General features: G+C 33.5%; 1 pseudogene; it reads right to left on the bottom strand.

The window, feature by feature from the left end:
• Positions 1–2197: 2197 nt before the first annotated feature.
• Positions 2198–12183, bottom strand: LOC100929235 (annotated as a pseudogene).
• Between the last annotated feature and the right edge of the window lie 5524 nt (positions 12184–17707).

Genomic DNA, 17707 nt, shown 5'->3' with positions numbered 1-17707 from the left:
GAAGGAATGGAAAACACATCTCTGTCTGATAGACTCCAGGGGAAAAAATGGGACCGAAAGTGGCTCTATCCATATCTGGGAGAACAGACAGACTGGGAAACACCGCTACCAGGATACAGAAAGGATCCAGATTTCTGAGCAGAGTTATCAGAGTATGCACAGTTAGACCACCAAGGCAGGGAAACCCCAAACTTTTGGAGTCCTGACATCAAACTGCAATGTCCTTTGAGAATGCTGAAATAGATCACAGGACTGGAGACTGGCAAGTCCTAAGACAGGTGTCTGTATCTTGGGGATTTCCTAAAAACAGACCCCAAAACTGAGTCTGCCAGTGTAATTCCAACAAAATAAAGGGTTTCAAAGTTAAAGCATCATCAGCAGTCACATCCCAGTAGGTTTTTAAAAGGAAAAAGGACAGAAATGCCTGACTCAAAGTGAACAGAAAACTAGGAGTTCCCATTCTTTCAGGTATTTTGAGAAAAATCTATCAGTTTGCCCAAATCCCTATATCTCTTCCTTCCTTTTTTGTTTAGGCAAATGGAATCATTCAAAGAAAAGCAAATAAATTATCAAATAACCATATAAATCCTGAGAGTAAAGTAAAACAGAAGGGTTTCTTTAAAATCCCACAAATATAACAGCAATAGTTACACAATTGTAATAATTTCCAACCTAAATCTTAACCACACAGTAATACAGTTCCATCCCTAATCTCAAACACACAGTAATAGATGATCCTGTCAGAGTTTAACAGTCATTCAACAACCATTCCCAAGTTCCCCATATCAGTCCAAAGTACATTAAGAGCAGGGTCAATAGTCTTTACCCAAGCTGCTTCAGGCCGAGAATGGGTGGAGAACTGGCTCTTAGTCCAAATTCAGTCCAAGTCCAAGCATCAAAGGATGAGTGTGGTGTGCTGAAAACAATCAAAGCTGACCCCAGAAGCTCAATATAGCTATAATTTAGCTATCTAGAGCAAAAAACAAATCTAACAAATAAAGGTTAGAACAGATTGATACATAATGTGAAGAGACCAGTATGAATTGGTCAGCAGCTTAACAGGTTTGCTTCAAGGAGCAAATGGTTGTCAGCTATAGTCCCAATAAAAACAGCAGTTAGGTCTCACACACCACTGCTAATTGCCCTCTCATTATTTAGAAAATTAAAATTATTGTCATTGTCTTGGATGAAATTGTTAATTGTATCTATAATTTGCTGTTTCACCTATTCATTCTTTAGTTTCTAGTTACTTTTTGGTCTATTTTCTCCTGGCCTTATATTGCATGTGACTTTTATTCTATCACGATCTGAAAAAAATTCATTTACTTTTTCTGTCTTTTGGCATTTGATTTTGAAGTTTTTATACACTAACACACAGTCAATTTCTGTATAAGTTCCATGAGTTGCTGAGAAAAAAGTAAACTCTTTTGTGACTTCATTTAATTTTTTCCAAAGATCTATCATACCTAACTTTTCTAACATTTTGTCTAACTTTTCTAACATTTTGTTTGTCCCTTACTTCTTTGTTATTTATTTTGTGGTTTGATTTATCTAGTTCTCAGAGAGCAAGGTTGAGATCCCCCACTAGTATAGTTTTGCTGTCTATTTCTTTTTGCATCTCTCTTAACTTCTCTTCTAGGAATTTCCATTCTATGCCACTTGATGTATATATGTTTAATATTGATATTGCTTCATTATCTATGGTATCCTTTAGTAAGATATAGTTTCCTTCCTTATCTCTTTTAATTAGATCTATCTTTACTTTTAGTCTGGTGTCTTATTATATAGTTGATACAATTCCTACATATCGAGGGGCAGTATTCCAATAACAGTTAAGCCTATGATGAGAATGCCTTTCAAAGATAACTCCAGTTTTATTTTGAAATATTTGCTCAGAGCCCACACTCCCTTGACATAAGGACATGTTTCACAAGAGAGCTAAAATTTAACAATCCGTTCTTAAAAGACCAGGCTAAGATCTTTCTAGATTTGATGGTTGAACATAATTTTTTGCATATTAGCTCTGACAATATATGATGAACTTTCCCCTATTATTTAATCCTCACTGTAGTAGGTGGTCAGGAAAAAAATTCTACACTGGTTTAAGAAGCATCAAGAGCAAATAATAGCACATGAACTATAACTAGATCTATACCAGTAGTTTATATATATTTGTGTACAGTTCTGAATATCTAAATTATATGTTTTTAAGAGAAAAATTTCCCCAGTTTATCACCTTCTGAATGGCCATCTGAACATCCTTGTTCCTGAGGCTGTAAAGTAAAGGATTCAATAAGGGAGTGATGATGGTGTAAGTCACTGTTACCAGGCAATCCTTGCTGGATCTGTACTTGGATGAAGGTTTACGTAGACAAAAAATGCACAGCCATAGTGGACCGCAACCATTTTGAGGTGGGTGGCACAGGTAGAAAAAGCTTTCTTTTTCCCTTCAGTTGATGGGATCCTCATGATAGTTCTGACAATGAAACCATAGGTGATACAGACAAAAGTCAAAGGGACCATGAGTGTCACAACCCCACCAATGAATATGATCACTTCATTGATATAGAAGTTCCCACAAGCAAGATGAATGACAGGTGCATTGTCACAGAAGTAGTGATCAACCCTATTGGAGTTGCAGAACGGCAAGCTGAAGACCAGAAATGTACCCAGCAATGAAATCATAAAACCTGTTATACCACAAGCTGCTGCCATCAACTTGCATATCCACCAGCTGGTGAGAACTGGGTAGCGCAGACAGTGACAGATGGCAGCAAAGTGATCATAACCCATCAAACCCAACAACAGGCAGTTGTTGATCGCAAATCCAAGAAAAAAGAACATTTAGATGGCACAACTGATGAACAATATTGTCCTGAGAACAGATAGGAGGTTGAGGAGCATCTTGGGTAGGATAGTAAATGTATAAAAGGTCTCAGAAAAAGAAAGGACACCCAAAAAGAAGTACATCGGGGTATGGAGGCTATGCTCTAGGCGGACTGTGATGATAATGGTGATGTTTCCACCCAGGATTGAGCAGATAGAGGCAGAAAAAGATAGCAATGAGAACAAACTGCATTTCCTGAAAGTCAGAAAATCCCAGCAATAGGAATTCAATGACCATGGTTTGGTTCTCTAAAGGAAGCTGGTTCCAAGGAATGACCTAGAATGAGGAAGGGTTAAAAAAAGGTTCAATTCTTTGCACTGAGAAATCTGGGATTCATTCATTCATTCTAAATAGCCTTGGTAATTCATTCTACCCAGAATTTCTTCAATAAATATTTTGTTAGAAGGTAAAAAAGGAAGGATGATTAAAGAAGAGTAGCTCACAAGTGAGGTTAACCAAGACTGTGTTTGTGATAGAAATTATTTGCATCCAATCAGAGAGATTCTGGTCATATTGTTAAGCATATTCCCAAGAAATTGGTCAAGATTCTAAGAAAGTGCAAGTCATACCCTCAGAACATCAATCGAAACAACTAAGGATGTTTTAGTCTTGAAAGAAGGAGGCTTGTTTATTATCAGCCATTTGAGGGATTAGTATAACTCTGAAAGCTTAGAGGGCATCTAGTCTATGCTCTTAGGACACATAGGAATATATTTTCTAATGTTTCTAACACACAGCCATCAATTTTTTTTAACATTTCCAGGGATTTGCATTTCAACTTGTCCTTCAAGCCCTAATGTTTTAGAAAGTTCATTCTTAACTATTCTTAAATATCTTCCCATAACTTCAAATTATTAATAATAGTTCTGTCTGTATACTTTCTGTGTTATATTTTTTTCCTACCTTTCCCATCTTTGTCAAATGTTTTGTCATCTGATTTCTAAATCAAGTCCTTGAATCTCCTGTTTGCTTCACATCAAACACTTTTACCCTATTCCTCAGCATGCTACAAATTTGTGAAATGATTTTCACCTATTGCCTGCACATGGGTATTCTTCAGCCAGGGAAAACAAAGCCAACTGCAAATTAGAGATTTCGCTATATTATCCATCCTCCCATCACTGAGAAAAATATTCATTTGTAATCATCCCAGCATGGGATGCATCCTGAGAAGCCTCACTTTTCTTATTTATTCCAGATCAGTATCTTTTAAATCCTAACCACTGTTTCCTATTTTCAGTTAGGATATGTCCCCATCCTAATCCAAACAGCAATCCCTGATTTCCTTTGGAGTTTCTCCTTGTTAACTTTGACATATATTTGTATCAAGTAATTTTTAAAAGTTCAGATAAATAACATTAATGAGCTCTTTCTAGAAACAGACTTACAAACTCCTTCCTAAGAACAATAATAGATTTTCTTCATCTAGGTAGTGAAGTGAATAGAGTACTGGACCTGGAGTCCGGAAGGCCTGAGTTCAAATCCAGAATCAGACTTTTAATAGCTGTAAGACCCTTAAGATCTGTTTGCTACATTACTTAAATTCTGTTTGTTTCAGTTTTCTCAATAATCAAATGGAATATATAACCTATATCAGATTGCTGTCTTGGGAAGTGTGGGGAGTAAGGGAGAAGGAGGAAAAATCTGGAACTCAAAATCTTACAGAAATGAATGTTGAAATTTATATATGTAATTGGAAAAATAAAATACTATTGAAATTAAAAAACTATAAAATAGAAATCATAACAGAATCTATATCACAAGGTTGTGATGAAGAACTAATGAGATATCTGAAAAGTATTTACCACAGTGTCTGACAAATACTAGGTTGTTCCTACTATTGTTTGTTCCTTTTCTTCCCCATGTAGCAACCATATTGACTTTTCCCAATCTTTTATACTTCTATGCTTAAGGATCATATATGTTTAGAAATTCCTAATTTTATATAGTTCATCCCAATCTACAATTTCCAGTATCTTCCCTGAAGCTTTTTCTTGGATGAGGACAAGAAGATCTAGAGAGTATCTGATAGTCCTGCAACAAAATGGATATTGGTAATAGCAGGTTACTTATTTTAGCCAATGGTTTTACAGTTTTACTCTCACTTTATACTGATACCATCTTATGCAAGTATTACTCCACATCTGCCCCACAGTTCAGGTCTGGGATATTCTCTTGACTGTTCAGATTTCAAAACAATTTAGGACTTCTAAGAAGACAACAAAATTAAAGATGTAAAAGGAATTAAGCTTCATATAACCAAAAGTAAAAACAAAAACAAACAAACAAAAACCTTCCACTAACAAAAACACACGAAAAATTACAGAAAGAAACTTGTGCCCAACATCACACAGGTAGTTAGTGGTGGAGCTAAAACTGAAACCTAAGGCCTCTCACTACAAATCCAGCCATCTTTTTCTCTCTACCATGCCAGCACCAAATTTTTGAGATTCAGGAAAATGCAAATAGAGAAGAATTTAATTATTATATTTTAATTATTGAAGAAAATTTCCTAGAATGTTATAAAAATGAAACAACAAATATGCATCTTTCATTTAACTGCCAAAAATATTTTTTATAATTATATTATGTCTGTGTCCATTTACTTAGAATAAAATATATGGTTCTCTATTATTTCCAAGGTTAAATTCAATATCCTCTATTTGACATTCCAGTCTCCTTATATATTACTCTCTTTCATGCATCTATGACCTACAGTCACCTCTTTGTTGATCTACAGACAACACATAGTCTTAGCACTGCTTTTTCTTGATGGCTAGAATATACTTCCTCATCTCTATTTCACTTTTCTTGACTGTCCTTAAGAATCAATTCAAATGCTAATTTCTGCCTAAAGCCTTTCTAATCCTCTTCCCTGCTAGTTAATGGCTTCTGAGAAACTTTTTTAGCTACTACACACACACACACACACACACACACACACACAGTATCTGCCCAATTACTTGCTGCTTCCTCCATTAAAATGTGAGCTCTTTGAAGGCAAGAACTATTTTGTTTTATTTTTCTTTTCCTTAATTTGTATTTCTAGGACTTAACATAGTGCCTGACACATAATAAACACTCAATAAATACTTGTTGACTGAAAAAAAATTCAATCCACAAAACTCTTACAATTGAAATTCAAGAAACTTAAAAATCAATTCACTACATTAATCATCAAACTTCAGAACAATAGCACACTACAATGAGAAAAAAAACACTCAGTCACCAGAAATAAGATACATAATGTATATATGTATATGCATGTATATATATATATATTGTATATATACATACACAAACATATAATACACATAGATGAATACATATAATCTGCATGTCATAACATCTATCTATATTAGATATATAATCTATCTATATTATATAGAGATTTTATTTACATGCTACATATATATAGACATAGACATATATTATGTATAAGATATCTATATAGCTCATATATCAAAATATTAAAATGTAAGAAAAATAATAATTATATCTCATTAATGGAGAATTAGAAAATATTTTATCTATTACATGTATAAAGAATCATTGGCAAAATAAATTGATTTAATATTTGTAAAAAAGAACAACTATGTCACAGAAAAATAACTAAACCAAAATTTCAAAAAGAAACAGTTGAAAAATTTTATTATTATAATAAATTATCTGATAAAAATCTAATATTTTCATTCTCTAGAGACAATAAAAAATTTTAAGTGATTTATCACAAATTTGGTCACAAAATATGAACAAGTAATTTTAAATGTGGGAATATAAATTTCATTCTTTTTAAATGGCTTAAATTGTCTTAAAATCATAGATATGAATAAAAAACAACTTTGAAACACTGTCTTAAACCCATCAACTGGCTAGACAAAACTTTAAAATGGCAGTAATGAAAGTTGGTAGGATTATAAGGAAACAGGGATTCTATCACATCACATATCATAGAAAGTGAGAGAGGAGTATGAATTCCATTCATGGAATCCATGATTCCCTTAGTTTAAGGAAGAGCTCAATAAAGAAAGCTGTCTCTTAACAATGCAGGTTAGTATCTTCTCTGCAATTTCATAATTTCAGAGAGTACTGAGAGATTAAACTATTTGTTTAGACTCACATAAGTACTTATATGTGAAAGACAAAACTGAACTCAAGTTTTTGAGGCCAATATGACATGTTATATGTAATATAGTACAGTATGATTTTATATATATATATATATATATATATATAACATAGTAGGATTACAAAAAGACAATCTTTTTGGAGTGCAACACAACTATATACTAAGTTATAAAGTGATTATATATTCTTATATCCAGTAATTCTATTACTAGGACTGTATCCTAAAAAAAGTTTGTAATCTCCAATGCAGGATATGGGTTTGCTACTTTTGGTTTTGGTGATGCTGCTGATTGGGATAGTGCTACTGTTGCTGTTAATGGTGGTGACATGAGCAATCCCTTTTCTATTTCAGCTCAAAATTCCTCTCTAGATGACAATTTCAAAAGTTGATGCAGTCAAAATTTCTTCATCCTCTGGGCAATCTTTTTGATTAGAAAGATCTGTCCTCAAATAATAAAGATATAGTCCATAACTTAATTTTTACTTGAAGCAGCTCTAACTTCATAGATTCTATCAGAGATTGTGAGACCTCCTGGAACACAGGGTCACCTCCAGGTGACAATGAGATAAATGGAGAATAATTCATTTGAGGTGCAGTTAGGAAAGAAAATTACTTAAAAGGCTAAAAAACTCACAAGTCAAAGAAATTCTATTTTTAATAATAAAAAGTTATCAACAATTGGTATGGTAAAATGTCTGGACAATAGTTGAAAAAGTGGTAATTAACTATTATTGTGCCATTGAAATGACAACTAGAGAGACTATGGGTAAATAACTTAAAGTTTATGCACCTGAACTATTGCAATAGCTTGCTGGTGGATCTGCTTGCCTCAATTCTTTCCCTTTCCCATGCTCCAATCTGTCTTTGAATCAGCTAAAAAAAGAAAAAAAAAGTTTCCTAAAGCACAAATCCAACTGTCTCACTCCCGCTATTTAATAAATCACAATAATTCCCTATTGCTTCCAGGAATGAATACAAAATGTTGTCTGGCATTCAAAATTCTTACTAAACTGGACTCTCCTACCTTTCCAGTCTACTTATACTACACCCTCTTCCCTTCTTCCTGTCTCCCTTTTTTCCATAAAAAAAGAAAATGAAAACCCCATCTCTTTGATCCAGTGACTCTAGTCTCCTATTTCAATTTCACAAATAAGACACTATATCGTTTTGCTCTGGACATTTTCTCTGCTGGGCTTCCATGCCTTAAATGCTCTCTCTCCTCAACTTCTACTACCAAGTTCCTTCTTTTAAGTTTCAAGTAAAATCTCATCTTTTACAATGAATATTATCAAACTCTCTTAATTCTAATGCTTTCCTTCTGTTAATTGCTTTCTATTTATCCTATCCATAGGTTGCTTTATGTATATATTTTTGCATGTTGTCTCCCCCATTTTTAAGCTTTTTGAAGGCAAGGACTGTCTTTTGCCTCTTTTTGTATCCCAAACGTTTATCACATAATAAATGTATACTGAGCAATTGACTCTCTACTAGTCTATTTAAAGGCCTTCAGATAGTTGGCTTTGAATTCACTTTAAAATGTTTTAAAAACAAAAATTCTTTATTTTTGCTGAGTTTTTCCTGCTGTTTTGGGTCAACCTTTAGCAAAATTTTGGAATTTCTCATCTTTTGATATCCTTACCCTTTTATAATCTATTCTATAACACCATCTTTCCATTGTCCAGTAGTGGATTTCTAGATACTTTCTGGAATCTTGGAATGTTGGAATTGAATGAGATCTTAGAGATCTTCTGCACGACTCATTGTGTAAACTAAATTTTTTCTGTTGCAGACTCTAAATGCATACATACATACATACATACAGAGAAGAATCTCTGTATCCCATAAAGCAGAACAATCAATGTTTATTTAGTTCTCATTGTTAAGAATTTCTTCCTTATACTGAGCAAAATTATGTCTGTAATTTGTACCCTTAATTGTACCTCCAAGGTTCAAGGTATGATAGTATAAACTCTTTTCCCTATAATAGCCCTTTATATAGTTGAAGATATTTATAATGACTCAGCTCTATCCCTAATACTGTCCTCTCAGGGCTTCTTAAACTTTTGCTACTTCTGAACTTTTTTTGCCAAAGAAATTTTTGCATGAACCAAGGCATATGGGGATACAAAATAGGTATACAAACTAAACATCTACAGATAATAAACCATCATTTCACAATCCTCAAATTCAATTACAAAACCCCATAGAAAGGTCACAACTCTCAGTTTAAGAAGCTAAACTTTAGGCTAAATATCTCCATTTCCTTCTTTCAATACATAGAATAAAAAAATTCTAATAATTGAATTGGATAAAAAACTGACCAAGAATCCTCACAATAACATCTTGCAAATATATGTAACTAACCTATATTAAAGACATTCAGGGAGGGGGAACTCATTAGTTCCTGAGGAAGCCCACCACACTGTGCTACAATGCTAATTGTTGGGAAAGTGTTTTTTTAATTACATTAAGACTAAATCTGCCTCTTGTAACTTTCATCTATTTTGCATAGTTTTACCACCTAGACTCAATCAAGACAAGTCTAACCTATTTTCAACCTTGTACCTCTGTTAATTCTGGAATAATATTTTTGCATGTTGAATTGAATTCATTATGCATCTTTATCTGTTGTCTCCATAATGCTGTCATTTAGTGTCTCACAATTTTTTTCTTCATAGAATATACTTCTTCCCTATATCTCTCCTGTCAAAATGTCACTGTTTTCCAAAATCCAATTCTAATGCTACTTCTTCTACAAGGCAATTGTTCAACTCTCTATCAAAGAGGGAATCCTCTTTTCCTCCTAAAATATTTCGTTTACACATTTTTTCTAGCATTTACTTTTTATTGCTTCATATTGCATATAATCTTTATTTCTGGAATTTAAGCAATGATTGTGTTTTCTAAATCTTTTTATGCCCAATGGATAACATTCAGAAATATTGTTGAATGAATGAATGGATATTTATATTTTGAAAAGAAGACAGGTCAATATCTTGTAAAAAGTGTGAAATAAAAAGTTAGAATTTCAAGCAACTAGGTATCCAGGACCCTTCTATTACTACTCAAAACCCACCACGAAAGAAATTACTCATTTACATACTTACTGGATTTCTGGTTCTCACTTGAGCAGTCTTCTTTTTTTTCCTTTTCCCAGCATAATTTTTTTTTTCATATTTTCCCAATTGGACACAGGCCTTTTTCTCCTAGTCCGGTTTTCTAGAGCTTAGGTCAAAGAATAACATTTGACTCTTGTAGAGTATGATGTTTGTTCAGAGCTGTAGTTTTCCTGGCATAAGAAATTCCCTCTCCTAAAACATATCAACTGCTCTTCTGCTATATCTTGTTTTGGGAAAATGCCTGAAGGCATTGAGAAGTTAATTGACTTGTCACTAGTCAAACATCCAGTATGTGTCAGTGTTTAATTTTGAATTCATATCTCCTTGACTGTGAGGCTAGACTTCTATTTATTTTTTGTCTCAGTTGATTTGAATAAATAATATCATTTTCTTTTCATTTGCATCCATATTTTCCCTGGATTTATTGCGACATGATTTGTTATAGTAGAATAAGCATTGGGGGAATTTGAAGTTCAGTATCCATCCTGCCAATATTAACTATGGGACCAATTTCCTCATTTGTAAAATATGAGTGATAATGCTTATACTAAACTGTAATAAGGAAAGAGATAGGAGCTACAGCTGTGATTTCATTGAAATACACATGTCCTGGATGAAGAAGTAATTATTTTTATCAATAAGGGTCAGCTCCCTCTCTGTAACATTCTGTCTTGGTGTATATTTTTGGACAGTTGTCTAGTGTTGTGAGATTGAATTGGCCAAGGTTACCTAACCAGTTAGCATGAGAAGAAGAACTTCATCTCAAGTCTTCCAGAATCAGAGCTCAATTCTATATCTACTATGCTATGGATGATGATCAGTAAAAGAAACAAACAACTCTGTAAATAATGTAAATTGATTCTATTATTATTGTTGTTGTTATTGTTATTATTATAGGTTTTCTTTTTCTCACTAATATGAAAAACTTATTCACATTAGGATGGTTTTTATAAGGTGGCTCACAGGAATAAATTTCTTTACCAGATTTATTTATTAGTCAGAATTAAAAGTAGCATGTATCTTTTCCTAGTGAGATCCAGAACTGATTATTCTAAGTAGCAGTCAGGTATAATATGAAGACTTACTAAAAGACAGGAGGATGTAGTGGATAGAATGCTGAATCTGGAGCAAGCAGATGAATTTGAATCTAAGTCTGCTTCTTACTATCTTTGTGACCTTGAATAAATCACACCTCAGTTTCTCCCTTACAAAAAAGGGGTTGCATTAGATAATCTCTATAGTAGCTTCCAATTTTCCAATTCATCCATTCCTTACCTTGTTTGGTAGGCAGGGTGATGATGTCAATCTAGGTGGAGAGAACCAAAAGCTCTTTCTCCTTGTCTTCCTGATAAAATAGATATAAAACACTTTGCATATTGCTCGACATATAGTAGGTATTTAAAAATTGCTTCTTTTCTTCTTTGATTTTTTTCCTTTTTCCTTCCTTCCTTCTTTCAATGACCAGTTCTATGGATAAAACATATTATCTTTTAAAGTAGATTATAAACTCTCTAGCAATAGTCAATAGGTTTCTATTCATTTTGTTTCTCCCACCATTACCCTTAATACTGGATAATAAGATTTTCTTACACAGATATAGTACTTGACAGATTTTTCAAAGGACTTTTTAATCCATTAACTAATTGGATTCTTGTAACAATCATACAAGTTTTTACAACACAAGTGTTATTTCTCCCAATATATAGATAATGAAATTAAGGCCTTAGATGTTCTTATCTAAGTCAGTTGCCAAAGTTTAGACAGATGCTGGTAGGTAGAACCAACTTCTCAATTCCCAGTTCAGTGCTTTTTCCACTTCTATCCCAAACTGAAACCAGAGCTATTTGTTGAGAGAGCATGGTCCCACTGTGATTTGTGCCCAAAGAGGTTAAAATCCATGCTGCTGCTGGATGAATGAGAAACAGGTTGATATATCAGGTAGTAATATGATTTTTCTTAGCCCATTAGGCTCCCTTACTTCATCAGTGATCTAATTCTTCATCTCTGATATTGAGTCTCGGTGGTAAATTCATTCCCAGATTTATATGGGAAATTCAGATTCAAGAACACAAGGTTTTCTAGATTAAAACAGTCATGTTACAAATTTACTTCATCATTATTTTCTTGAACATTTTTAAAAAATTATACATTAGAGCTCTGAGGCCACTTCCCTTTGTCATGAAAGAGTGATAAGAGAAGAGAAGTGGAAATGCATTTCACAGAAGCTTGAATAAAACATAGCTTCTCATAAGAATTTAGGAAGTCTTCCTAAAAGAGGCATGTTTTGAAAAGATGTTTAAAAGATTAGGAAGAAAGAATAGCATAGGAGATAAAGGTCTGGACATGAAATTATGAATGTCAAATACCAACTAGCAACTATGAATGCCAACTAGCCTTGTGTCAAGGACAAGTTGCCTAACTTCTCAGTGACAAAACTGAATTGTCTAAGATTTTAATTTACAGACTTCCTGCCAATTTGCTTCTGTGGAGAGAATTTCCACACTGGGATTTCCTTCCAAATTTATGTCAGCAACACATGCACACACGCACACACACACATTTAATATGTGAAGAACAAAAGTTATAACTTTTGACTTAGAAGAGCAATGCAAATATATTGAAGGTTTGGGGGAAAATTTTTGGAGAGAAGAGATTGAGTAATAAAAGAGGACAATGAGACATTTTGTATGAGAAGTAGATGGGGCAAGTAAGATAAAGAGACAAACAGTTCTCTTCAATAGAAAATTTTTCAAGGGACTTAAAAAGCTAGGAGTAATTAAAATGAAGTTGTTAGCTATTTCTATTGGCCACAAAGACCTCACTAACTAGTTCAACATTGTCTGTTCTGTCCTCTTTCCAAGCTGCTTCCTTATTGTCCCTCTTCTTAAGCCTTGTACCCATTATCTCCTTTCCCCTCTTCCCTTGCTTTCCAGTAACAGCTTGTTTCTGTCTCAACAACTCATTCTCCGCTTCTCCAACTGCTTAACTTGTTGCCATATCTCACCCATAATCCAATCAAGGAAGTTCAATAAACATTGGTTTAGGAAAGAGCCATGAAATGAAATGAATAAAACTGCTTTAAGTCATGAAGCTAATTTTTCTATTTATTAGTGTTTGGCAAGTCCTAATGTGTTAAGGGTCCTAAAATCCTTAAGAAACCTATATCTTCGATTTTATGCCCTGAGAAATAATCTAAGACTTCTAGGTAAACATGTCTCAGGTGCTCACAAATATAAGTACTTGGTTACAATGGATCATGAGTATGTCTCTTTTTCTGCTCCAGATCACTCCCAAATGAGATTGCCCAAACTATTCCCACTTTCTAACTCTTCTGTTTTCCCCTGTCATACTTAGAAATCCTATAGTTGAGTGAAAGAGACATCTTTTTCTGCTGTTGCTCTGTTCTACTCTTCTCACCTCATTCCCTTGCACAGCACTCAACTAGCCTCCTCTCCAAGGATATTCTTCTAAGCAGTGTCCCAATGAGTATCTTCAATGTTGTTTTCTTTTTTTTTTTTTTTTTTTTTTTTTTGGTCAACAGTGAACCCTTCAGCCTGAGCAATAATTGTGTCACCATAACTCTAGGGAGCCATTATCAACCAGGTCCTTTTTTTCCTTAATGAGTAAAGAATTCAGTGGAGATTACAAATGATGAAGCAATGAACACCAAAGATCTGTGGTCAAATTGGGAAAAGAAAACACTTAGAAGGAGAATTTCTTGGCTTCTTCTCATAGGTTTCTTTGGTTCTCAGTAGGGAGCTGGCTCTTATTGAACACTATGAGTGAAGAAAACAACTACTCTATGTCAGTTTCTCTAGGAGATTTTTCTGTTTCCTGGTTCTTACTTTCTCAGATTATGAGATCTTGGTTCAAGTTTGGTAATCCTGATCTCCAATTTTTTGCTTCCTCCTAGAATGGTAGCTAAGCATAATGAGCAGGGTACTAAAGTTGGAATCAGATCTGATCAGTTGGAATGTGATTTCATCATGAGCACTAATTATCTGGGTGACCTTTATCCAGTCATTTAAACTTTCTCTGTATTTCAAATTCCTTCTCTGTGACATTAGTAGTTTGGATTCTAAGGCACCAAGGGTCACTCCACTCTCCAAATATATGAACCTATTGTGCTAGAACTGACAGAATTAGACCCTAAAAAATAGCCATAATGAGTAAGTGGGTAACAAAGAGAAGTGCAGCTTGTCTAAGATCAGTTTGCAAAATGATAGCAAAGTTGTTGTTTAGTTTTCTTTGTAGCTTCAGAGAGCTAATATATCTCTATGTTGATTGCAGGGAGAGGAGGGCAAAACCTCAAAATTAGCTAGGTAGGTAGCAGCAGACAGATTTTCAAAGTGGGCTCTGACATCCTTTCTAGGTAACTAGTCTTCACAGCCTCAGTTTCATCTGAGAATAAAGAGGAGAGACACTAACACTGCATCCAGGAATGCCAATCAGGGCTCACAGGCATATTCATGAAAAAAAGTTTGAATTACATTCAAAGGAAGGCTGTCTTTAGGAAATAAAAGGTTGAGTATTATAAGCCCTAATAATTTCAGACGTAAAGGTGCAGTTCTGAACCACTAGAACCAGATATACTGTGCACTTGATTAGGATGTCACAATATGGGGAAACAGTACTATTTGTGAAGTCAGAAATTCTCAGGTAGAGTCTAAATTTTGACACTAACTAGCTTGCTTGACCCTATTAGCTACCTAAATATCTTTTAGTTTCAGATTTCTCATCCACAAAAGGAGGTTAATAATGCATCACATATTCATAACATTGAGAATAAAGTAATGTGATTATATTTGTTTTTTTCATTACACTAATATGATTTTTCATGAGTATTATTCTGATCATCAAGGACATTTTTTGCTTGTGTTGGTATCCTGGATTTTTACTTCCTATATAACTGTAAATAGAACAAGCTGCCAAAATACCCATGCATGCCCTCTGGTATGGTTTATTCGTGGTTTTCTTTTATTGTCAGATCCCAGTACAGTATCCAGATGCCTTGTGACCACTCAGATTTCACAGTCAGGCCCCCTCCCCAAGGAACCACTTCTGTACCTAGAATCTCAAGAGTCTGAAGATACTTTAGAAGTCAGATAATCCAACCCATACCTTAACAAGAATCCTCAATACAATTCCCCTGAAATATAGTCATCTAACATGTACTCACAAAGACTTATGAGGGTGGAGTAGGAAAGAAAATAAAACCATTACCTCCCAAGAGAAATCATTCTACATTTTGGCAGGTATTTGAGGAAGACTTCTTTCCTCCTCTCCTGTTCCCTCAAGATAAGTGCTTTTGTTTTTGTAAACAAGGAGAATCGAAAAACAAACAAAGAAATATGACTTCAAGAAGCTTACATTCTAGAGAGAAAAGTTGTCTCTTTATATGTAGCATAAAAGTTAGGACTCTTAATGCCAAGGAATGAAAAGAAACAATAAAAATAAAATTACTATTTCTGATTTGAAATAATATGAAATCTCAGAAATGGCTAAACATTCAAAAACTGAAGATCAGTTACTAGGAAGCTATATATTTCAATATGAAGAAGAGTGCATGAATTCTAAGAGAGTCAGATCTACCAAAGCTATTAGTCATACATACGAACTATTGGAATCCATTTAAAAGAAGCTGCTTGGGGGAGTAATTCAGTTGGAGTTTAGTCCTGTGTAGAAATGGGGATCTCATACAAATTGTAATAGCAATGAGAGATTTGTCTAATAATTTATCCAATAACAACTCCATTGTGGTATTTTCTTATTATTTAGTACATAATTACCATATTCAGTTATTACCTAAATGTCAAAGTGGGGGATACCATAATTTAATACTGTACTTGAGGAAAAGACTTCATTTAATGATAGAATGGGGTTACACATTATAACTTTGTGTAACATTGTATTGACCCTCTTATATCTTCCTTCTTTCTGTTATTTTGTTCCAAAACATGATTTTTTAAACTTCTTTTGTTGTTAATTATAAAACTGGTCAATTTTTCTTTGTATAAATACATATTGTAACCACTCTTATCTAATGATATTTAAATGACTTAAAAAATTCTAGTTCATTTGACAAAAATTACAGAAAACTGGAAAATAATATTTCAGAAACTTGGCATAGACCTACATCTCACACCTTGTACCAACATGACATAAAAATTGGTACATAATTTGGGCATATACTACTTAGGGAAGCAAGGAATAATACCTATCAGATGTTTGGAGAAAGGAGGGATTTTATAACCAAAGAAGAACTAGAGAACATTATGAAAGGCAAGATGGACAACTTTGATTACATTAAATTTAAAAGATTTTGCACAAACAAAACTAACAGAAATAAGATTAAAAGGGAAGTACAAAACTGGGAAAAAATCTTTTTCAGACTGTTTCTGAAAAGTCTCATTTCCAAAATATATAAAGGACAGTCTCAAATTTATAAGAGTACAAGTCATTCCCCTATTAACAAATGGTCAAAGGATATGAACAGACAATTTTTAGATGATGAAATTAAAGCTCTCTATAGTCATATGAAAAAATGCTCTAAATTGCTATTGATTGGAGAAACACAAATTAAAATAACTCTGAGATACAAACTTACAGAAGAAAAAAATCATGAAAAGATGATTAACAGCCTTTTAATAGAAACACAAAAAATACTGAAGAAAATAACATATTAAAAAACAGAAATGGCCAAATGGAAAAATTGAATAAATTATCATGGAAGAATTGGGCAAGTGGAAGTTATTGACTCCATGAAATATCAAAAAACAATAAAGCAAAGTTAAAAGAATGAGGGAAAAATGTGAACAATCCATGGGAAAAACAGTTTAACTAGAAATCTATCAAGGAAAGATAATTTAAGAATTTTTAGATTATCTGAAAGTCATAAATAAAGAAAGAGTTTGGACATCATATTTCAAGAATTATCAAGGAAAATTATCCTGGTATCTTAGAATCATATGGTAACATAGAAATTGAAAGAATTCACCAATTACAACCTGAAAGAGATCCCAAAAGGAAAACTCCCAGAAATAGTACAGTCAAATATCAGAACTTCCAGATCAAAGATAAGAAGCTTCTAGCAGTCATAAAGAAATCATTCATATATCATGAAGGCACATTCAATATCATATAAGAATTAGAGTTAACCTACATTAAAGGACTAGGACTAGTATGATATGCTGGAAGGTAAAAGAGTTAAGATTATAACCAAGAATAGGTACCCAGCAAAAAATGAATATAATATTTCAAATGGGAAAATGGATATTTAATGAAATAGAGAACTTTCAAGCATTCCTGTTGAAAAAATTAAATAAAAAATTTTGATGACAAAATTGTGATGACAAAAAAATGACAAGACTAAAGAGAAGGATAAAAGGGTAAAAATGAAAGATAAATCAAAAAGGTTTCAATAAGTTTTTTTTTAATTGTAAATTTTTATTGACAGAACATATGTCTGGGTAATTTGTTACAACATTATCCCTTACCCTCACTTCTGTCCCGACTTTTCCCTTTCCTCCCTCCATCCCCGTCCCCTAGATGGCAGGCAGTCTTATACATGTT

This window comes from Sarcophilus harrisii, chromosome 4 (genome assembly GCF_902635505.1).
Source record: "Sarcophilus harrisii chromosome 4, mSarHar1.11, whole genome shotgun sequence".
Classification (NCBI taxonomy): domain Eukaryota; kingdom Metazoa; phylum Chordata; class Mammalia; order Dasyuromorphia; family Dasyuridae; genus Sarcophilus; species Sarcophilus harrisii.
Note: the sequence above shows the minus strand (reverse complement) of the source record. Positions and strands in the feature narration are given on the sequence as shown.